This window comes from Eutrema salsugineum, unplaced genomic scaffold (assembly GCF_000478725.1).
Source record: "Eutrema salsugineum unplaced genomic scaffold, Eutsalg1_0 scaffold_18, whole genome shotgun sequence".
Taxonomy (NCBI): Eukaryota; Viridiplantae; Streptophyta; class Magnoliopsida; order Brassicales; family Brassicaceae; genus Eutrema; species Eutrema salsugineum.
Window position 1 is genome coordinate 1802163 of NW_006256846.1, and position 9053 is coordinate 1811215.

Genomic DNA, 9053 nt, shown 5'->3' on the forward strand with positions numbered 1-9053 from the left:
GCTCTGCCAAACTTGATTTAGCTCGGCAAAAGCTGGACTTAACTCGGAATCACCCGACTAAACCCATTTTTCCGACTTTTCTCAGTTTTTCCCGAACTCGGGTGTTACAAGGCTCCCCCACTTATGGTGAGACTCGTCCTCGATTCTCTACTCTTCCTCGACTTTTCTTTCTTCTGTTTGGGTTGCTTCTCAAACCACTTAGGAAACTTTTCTTTCATACTTGATTCCGGCTCCCAAGTAGTTTCCTCTTCCCCATCGCAATCCCAAACAACCTTAACCATCTTAACCTTCTTTCGGCCCACAATCTTTACCCGATGGCCTACAATCCGAACTGGCCTTCCCACTATGGACAAGTTTTCCTGCAAGTCCGGTGGAGGTTCGGATGTAACGGAATCCTCATTCCTTACGCATTTTCTTAACTGAGATACATGGAACACATTGTGAAACGCGACCAAGGCTGGTGGCAATTCCAGCTTGTAAGCAACCGGCCCGATCCGTTCCAGGATCCTGTACGGTCCCATGTACCTCGGCTGAAGCTTATCCGTCGCAGCAGCCCGGTCCTTACCCTTGTAAGTAATCAGCTTGACAAAGACTTGATCACCGACCTGAAACTCCAACTCTTTTCTCCGCTTATCCGCATAGCTTTTCTGCCTGTTCTGGGCCTCTTTCATCTTGAGTTTCAAAACTCTGATCCGTTCGGTCGTCTCTCCACAAAGTCTCGACCAAAAATGCTGCGCTCCCCCACTTGGGTCCAGCATAGCGGTGTACAACAAGGCCGTCCGTACAACGCTTCATAAGGTGACATTCCAATACTCGATTGATAACTATTGTTGTAGGAAAACTCTGCCAAAAGGCAAGTAATCCTTCCATTTACCGCCCCAATCGAACACACAAGCCCGCAACAGATCCTCCAATGTTCTTATGGTCCGTTCCGACTGACCATCGGTCTGAGGATGGTAAGCCGTACTCATGTGGACCTTAGTCCCGAACCGCTTCTATAAAGCCCTCCAGAATGCCGATGTGAACCGCGAGTCCCGATCTGACACAATACTCGCTGGCACACCGTGCAGCTTGACAATCTCATCTACATACAACTTGGCTAAAGCATCTGCCTTAGCGTGCTTGTTCACGGCCAAGAAGTATGCAGACTTAGTCAACCGATCCACAATGACCCAGATAGAATCTATCTTCCCACACACTGGCAATCCTGTCACAAAATCCATCGTGATCATGTCCCACTTCCACTCGGGAATCGGTAAGCTTTGCAACAAGGCGCTTGGTACTTGATGCTCGGCCTTAACCAATTGACAGGTTTGGCATCCAGCCACCCATTCAGCCACATCCCGTTTCATTCCGACCCAGTGGTAATACCGCTTAAGGTCCTGATACATCTTCATCAATCTTGGGTGAACCGCGAACTTAGAATGGTGAGCTTCCCTCAAGATTTCTTTTCTTAACTCCTTATCGTTTGGTACACAGACCCGACCCCTAACCAAGATCGTTCCATTGTTCGAAGTCTGGTACTCGGTTTGATCCATCTTTGCCCACTTCATCAGATTTTCATCTTTTTCCTGGGCAATCCTTACTCGGCTTAGCAGATCCGCTTGATCAGCCGCGCCTAAACCCAACGGTTCTACCTCATCGGTCAAAGCCGCTAGCCGTAGCGTTCCAACCATCCAGACTAATCCCTCAACATCCTGCTCGGCCAGAGCCGCAACCCGCTTCCGACTTAGCGCATCCGTGACCAGATTTGCTTTACTGGGATGGTAAGCAATATCCACGTCGTAGTCGGCTACAAACTCCATCCAACGCCTTTGTCTCATATTCAGATCGGGCTGAGTGAATATGTACTTTAGGCTCTTGTGATCAGTAAAGACTTGAACTTTCCCACCGTAAAGGTAAGATCGCCATATCTTTAGCGCGAACACTACCGCAGCCATCTCCAGATCGTGAGTAGGATAGTTCACCTCGTGCTTCCTTAACTGCCTTGAAGCATATGCGATTACCTTACCCTGTTGCATCAGCACACAACCCAATCCCATCCGTGACGCATCTGTGTAGACTACATACGGCTGATCCGGCTCGGGCAAAGCCAGAACGGGCGTACTAGTCAACATTTCCTTAAGCTAGGCAAAACACTTCTCACACTCGGCCGACCACACGAATGGTACGTCCTTCCCTGTTAACCGGGTCATTGGCTGGGCTATACTCGCAAATCCCTTTACAAACCGACGGTAATACCCAGCTAAGCCCAGAAAACTTCTTATCTCCGAGGCATTCTCAGGTCTAGGCCAATCTGCGATTACCTTTATCTTCTCCGGGTGAACAGACACTCCCATGTCCGAGACCACATGACCCAAGAATCCGATCTCCCTTTGCCAAAAGCTGCACTTACTGAGCTTGGCGAACAGCTTATGCTCCCTTAGCCAATTTATCACGATCCTTACATGAACAACATGTTCTTCCCTACTCTTGGAGTAAATGAGTATATCATCAATAAAGATGATTACAAATTCATCCAGACAGTCTCGGAACACATTGTTCATCCAGCTTCATAAAGGCCGCAGGAGCATTAGTCAGCCCGTAAGGCATGACTACAAACTCAAAGTGACCATACCTTGTCTGGGTATCTGATGATAACCCGAAACCAAATCGATCTTGCTGAACCAAGTCGCCCCTCGAAGTTGGTCCAACAGCTCGTCTATCTGAGGTAAGGGGTACTTGTTCTTCACAGTAACCCTGTCCAGCCCGTGATAATCGATACAAAGCCTGAAACTCCCACCTTTCTTTTTAACAAACAGCACCGGTGCACTCCACGGTGAACTGCTCGGTCGGACAAACCCTTTCTCCATCAGGTCGTTTAGCTGCTTCTTCAGTTCGGCCATCTCAGCCGGAGCCATCCGATACGGTGCCTTGGATATCGGCGCCGTTCTGGGCTCGAGCTCGATGGTAAACAGATCTGACCGCGCAGGCGGCAAACCCGTTAACGCTCTGAACACATCCCCGAACTCGCTCACGACCGGAATACTGCCCAGCTCCGCATCTGGTCCCACCTCGGCGGTCGTGATCATAGCCAAGTACGCCTCACACCCCTTCTCAATCATTCGGTCAGCTTGCATTGCCGAGACAATCAAGCTTCCCTTAGTCGGTCTGATACCCTGATATCCAAAATTCCTTCCGCGGTCTCGAACCGAATTCGGCCACGGCAACAATCCAGATGTGCCTTGTACTTTCCGAGCCAATCCATGCCAAGGATCACGTCGTAAGACTTCACCTCGCAGATTTCCAGATCCGCTGGCATGTTCCGGCTGCCAACCATTACCGACACATCCTTGACCTTACGGAGGGTAATCATGACTTGTCCACCAGCCGCCTGGACCAAGCCATAGTTATCCCCCGGTTCCCTGCAAAATCCACCTTTTCCGACCATGTTCAGATTCACGAAGCAATGAGTTGCTCCGGAATCGAACAGAACATGGGTTGCCACACCACCCATGATCAAGGTCCCTACACAATCACCTAGATTGCTAAGCTACCCACGCAACACTTAGGATTTTCACACAGAAAGTTTTTCTAAGGCAAGTGATAGGACTTACTAGTGATCGGACGTGACGAACTCGGATCCTCCGCGGTCTCTTCAGCTACAGCATAGACCCGCGGTGTAACACCCCCTTACACAGGTTGTTATAATAAAAAGACCGGAAAGGAAAAAGATGGATTTTGCTAAGGCAAAATGAAGAAGATCGATCAGAAACAACAGAGGAAGGAATCTAACAGGGAAAAAGAGGAAAAACTTGATTTTTGGCCGGACGGGTGCATTTTTGGCCGGACGGGAGTGAAACGACGCAGGAAAATTTTTAAAATGCGCGTGTGACGGTACGTGGCACTGTTGGTGGCATGGCCAGCAGCGGCATGGAACATGCGCGGAGTCTCGCCAACACATGGCGTGACCGAGCCGTGTACCTGACTTGTTGCTGTAAAAACGCGACACATGGGTAATCGGCCGGGCTGACACGGAGGCTGGACAAGAGTCGACCAGAGGCTTACCTAGGGTCAGACCTATAAACCTATGGTCAGACTAGCCTGTACACTTGCTGCGGATAGAAGCGTTGGACGATGATGTGGACTGGCCGCAAGAATGACACGCGGACGGAAGCATGACCAGGATGGCCGATAGCTGTGCTGAGTATGGCGAGCTACGGGCTAGGTCTAGGACTAGACTTGGTACATGGAGGCGTGCATGCGCGGACTGCGGCATGTGGCGCTGAATCATGATCGGAAAGGACACTTGGCCGACACGTGGCTGAACCAAGGTCGGCGAACTGCGGCTATAAATAGGACCCGAAACCATAGTTTCGAATCAAACCTGAAAAACTTAGAAAAACTTAAGAGGAAGAGAGATAGTCCGATAAGAGCTTACCGTGTTCGACCGGAGTGCTGAGCAAGAAAGTTTAGCCGATAGAAGTAGCTGAGTCAGGTGGATTTCGGTCTGAGTTTGGCGATAAACGGGAGAACGCCCGGGAAACGTCCGTCAAGGAAAAAGGTGAGTTCCGGTAGATAGGAACTAATGATTTTGTGCAGGGAACCATGGATCGGTCTAGGCGAGACTGTATTCCACGGTTATAAGTAGATTGTGTGAATGCTTGCTAGGTATAAGCCATTGTTTGGGGGTGGGAACCTAAACCGTTATACTTAAGTAAGAAAATTATATAACCTCGAAAACATTAAGCTAGTAGGAACTTGAACGTTAAAAGAAATAAAACCAAGGCATATGATAAAGGGTTCTATGCTGGGTTAAGGGTAGGCTATACTTAAAACGATTATGAATTGTAAAGTATTGTTTAAAAAGGGCGGCCGTGAGGGGACTATGGTCACCACGGGTCGTTGGCTAATAAAACGATGTAGATAGAGGTTGCGGGTAACCGTTGAACCTAAATGATTGTGTGCAAGCCACAGAAAGATTCAGTAGAATCTGTGGTATGGTTATGGCGTGAACCACAGAAAGGTTGGTAGAACCTTGTGGTGTGTTAGGACACAAGCCCAGAGACTCGGAGGGATACTTGGGTCGCTCCCATGGCCGAGTGCTGCATGACGATGCGGCCTGACTGGTCGAGAAGGAAGGACCGCGAAGTCGGAAGCAAGTCCGGTTCATGTGCCTGAGTGGCTATGAATAGTGGGGCTTGCCGGGCTAGGAGGTGTCATTAGCTACATGCTGTAAGGCATGTTGGGTTGGGAGCCCACCTGTTCGGTAATGTTATGTGATATTGTAGCTTCCGCTGTAGCATTTGGTTGATAGCTGTTCCGTGAAACTTATGTGCGACTCATTGTGTTTGTTGCCTTCCCCTGTTTGATGTGCTTCGGCTATCTGGGGTGGGATGGGGAATTAACGTGTTTAGCAGGGCCTGGACTCATTGGGCATTTTATAGAAATGCTCAATATACGTTTTTGTCTCGCAGGAAGCCGTAGACAAATTTAGAAGGGAAGGCATCGGACATTAGGAGTGCTGGAGTAGTTTTACGGTGGGATTGTAAAGAAGTCTTGAAAGCTATTTCTGGAATTGGTTTTGTAAGTAAAATGCTTTATCGGATTTCATGTTGTTAACGTGCTTTGTAAAGATTTTCAATATGAATAAAAGGCATTTTTATGTACAAACCTCGCTTTTCAAGATACTAGACCCTGGTTCGGGTCGGAACAACTCAAGATCGGGGTACGGGTTGAGGAATGATATCGGTAATAGTTTAGTTAGAGTATTATGGGATGCTCTAACCAGACTGTCCCCGGTATCATACTGCAACACTTTGGATTCCTTCTAAGTATAGAACGAATCGGGGGTGTTACACGCGGCATCACGGCCTGCCTCTTTGCTGGAGGTGCCGGTCCTTCACTCGATCTTTTCCTAGTGTGCTGCGCGACTTGCATCAGTTCTAGGCACTTCGGCTTAATGTGCCCAGCCTCTCCGCAATGGAAACAAACCCTCTCATCCGATCCGTTCCCTGGGTTCTTTCCGCGCTTGTCCTCTTCCAAACAATCCTTGACCTTGTGCTCCATGGAAGCTTGCTTCCGCACCGGAGACACGCACTCGACGCGGGCCAGCTCGCACGTTTTTCCTTCCCAGTGGTCGAACCAGCATTACGACCCGCTGGTGGTTTTCCCGACGAACCACCTTTCTTTGGTCCAGCCGCAGCATGACCGACCAACTTAGCTTTTTCCGCAGAAGTTTTTTCCAACTGTGCAGCCTTTTCCACTAACTCCGGAAAGGTGCGATAGTCTTGCATCTCACAATGCTTCTTCAGGTCAATCCTTAGCCCACGAATGAATCGCTTGATCTGAGTTATCTCATCAGTCATACCCCAGCCCGCAAACTTCTTCAGCTTGTTGAACTCGGCTTTATACTCCCGAACTGACTTTGATCCTTGGCGCAGATCCAAGAAATCACTCTCCAAGCGATCATGCGCCTCAGGCGGGAAGTACTTAGCCTTGAACAGCCCACGAAAATCAGCCCACGTACCGACTCGCTCCCTTCCAACCGCACCACGCCACCACGTGTGCGCATCACCCTCAAGATAGTGCACGGCAATATCTTTTCTGTACTGTTCCGGGCAGCGAATCGACTCGAAATTCCTCTGCAAACGGTCGATCCATTCATCAGCCTCAATCGGCTTTGTTCCTCCCTTGAAGAACTTCGTACCCAACTTCTGCATGTGGTCCATCACCTTCAGGTAAGATGGGACCCTTACACCAGCATTTCCCTCATCCGCTTCAGCAGGCGGATTCACTTGCACGACCGGCGGTGGTGCCACTGGGACAGCCGCAACAGCCGGCAATCGTGCCAACACCTGGGTTAACAGACCTAACACCGCTTCCAATCCAACCGGGGCAGCAGCAACGTTCGGAACAGCCCAAGCTGCAGCAGCCGCAGCAGCCGCATTCTCGGCATTCCCAGCAATGCCCACATTCGGATCCACTAGATCCTGATTCCCACCCGCAGCGTTTCTAGCCGCCGAGTTTTCACCAGCATGACGTTTACGATCACCTCTTGCCATCTGCAAAGGTTCGATACACTATTAAGTTAGCCGGCAAACTAACTTAACACCACAGACAAACATTATCAGTCTTACCGCGAAACTTTGGCTTTGGAAGGATGGTTTGCCCACTAACCCACTTATGCTACGACTTTGTCCTAGAACCGACCGCGCTCTGATACCAACTTGTAGCACCATAACCCGGATTTCCGTTTTGAACTAACACTTAGTCAAATTTTCATCTGAGTTTTTACTTAGCATTTTTCGCATTAGGTTCGTTTAGACAATTTTAGCCGTGCATAAGTAGATTAAAAACAGAATACTTGAATTAAATCGAGGTTCTCAGTACAATGATCGTTCGCATATAAGCTATTACATTGACTAAGACCTTAACTACCCGATCCTACCATCCATCCCGATCCAGCCATAGTCCGCGCGCTGATCAGACCTCTGTACCTGCATCCACAAAGGAGGCATAAGCAAACAGAATGCTTAGTGAGAGCGGTCATCCCGTCTCACCGAGCCAAAGTAAAATTGCATCTAACAAAGATCGAGCTCAATGCTCATCAGAAACAGAAAACTACCCGCGATGATCATACGCGCTTACCCGGCCGATCATCCAACGACCAGACAAGCCTCGACGGGCATCACAGCCGCGATCGCCTTGCCTGATCTAGATCGTCGGTAAGGCGGATCAATCACACGGCATAGCCAGCAGAAATGTCATGACAAGCACAGAATAACACGCAACCGACCAGAATCTAAGCAAGAATACGACCAACAGGCCACGGTCACGCACTCACTTAGCTTTTATCGGACAGAATTCGGTAAGGACAGAGTTCGCGATTGATCAGACTCGTTCCCACAATCGCTCTGCAGAATCTGGACCACGCTCGACAGAAATGCACTCGCTCTCGGCCAGAATCCGATCGCTCTCGGGCCAACAGACTTTCTCTCGGCTAACTTCTCTTAAGAATATTTCTCTCAATCTTTCTGAGTTCTTTTGGGTCGCGCAAAGGGAAGAAATGATCCGGAAGCCTTTATTATATAGGCGTTCCCACGATTTTCTGCAGAAAACTGCCCAGAAACCATTCTCGCGTCATTCCGCACGTTCCCCACGATCCCCTGAGATTCCGCGTGCATTCGCACGACTGATAACCGTTCTCGCGCTACGCCAGCTCGGCTAAAATCCGTAACCGTTCCTGCACTCACACCTTAGCGCGTCTTTACCCGATAACCGCTCCGCGTGTACCCGATCTCGACAAAAGTTGTCTGTTCCAGACCACCCTTGTCCGAATTCTGACCAAATCCCAAAAAACTCGGTTTGTCGGAATTTTCCAGCTAAATTTCCCGAAATCCGCGATGAGCTGATTTCAGCTCGGCAACACTTCGACTCAGCTCGGCCAAACTTGATTTAGCTCGGCAAAAGCTGGACTTAGGTCGGAATCACCCGACTAAACCCATTTTTCCAACTTTTCTCAGTTTTTCCCGAACTCGGGTGTTACACCGAGCCCTTGAAGCAGCATGGATCGAGCCGCAAGGTGATACGGGCCGAGCTGTGTGAAAAGAAGAATTGGCCGAGCCGCGTAAGAAGGAGAATGGGCCGAGCCACTTCCTTCCACAATTGGGCCGAACCGAAGCCTTGAAGGACGAAAGCCCATAAAAACCCTAGACGAAGTATCGTGACGGTGGCCACGCGAAGCGAAAATGAAATATTCCAAAAATCTCTCGCAAGATTCTCGGCTAGGCGGTTTAGAAAGTTAGTATAAATAGACGATTTACACGATTCATTATGTAATTTTTCACAACTCGAGAGCAATAAGACTTAAACACTTTTCAGCAAAAACCTTCTTTTGATCTTACTGTTCTTGCGATAAACCCTAGAAATTTCGGATCCCTTAAGTTTTCCTTAACAAAGTTTTGGTTGTGCGAGTTTTGGCTCACACACTAGACAGTGTTATGTGAGAAAGAGCTAAGTGGAAGGTTCAGACTCCAAAGCCTGAGTTTAAAGATGAAAAGATGAGTCCCCTG

The 9053-nt window shown here is 49.0% G+C and overlaps 1 pseudogene; it reads right to left on the reverse strand.

Moving 5' to 3' along the window:
- Positions 1–824: 824 nt before the first annotated feature.
- LOC112087238 lies at positions 825–7043 on the reverse strand (annotated as a pseudogene).
- Positions 7044–9053: the final 2010 nt, after the last annotated feature.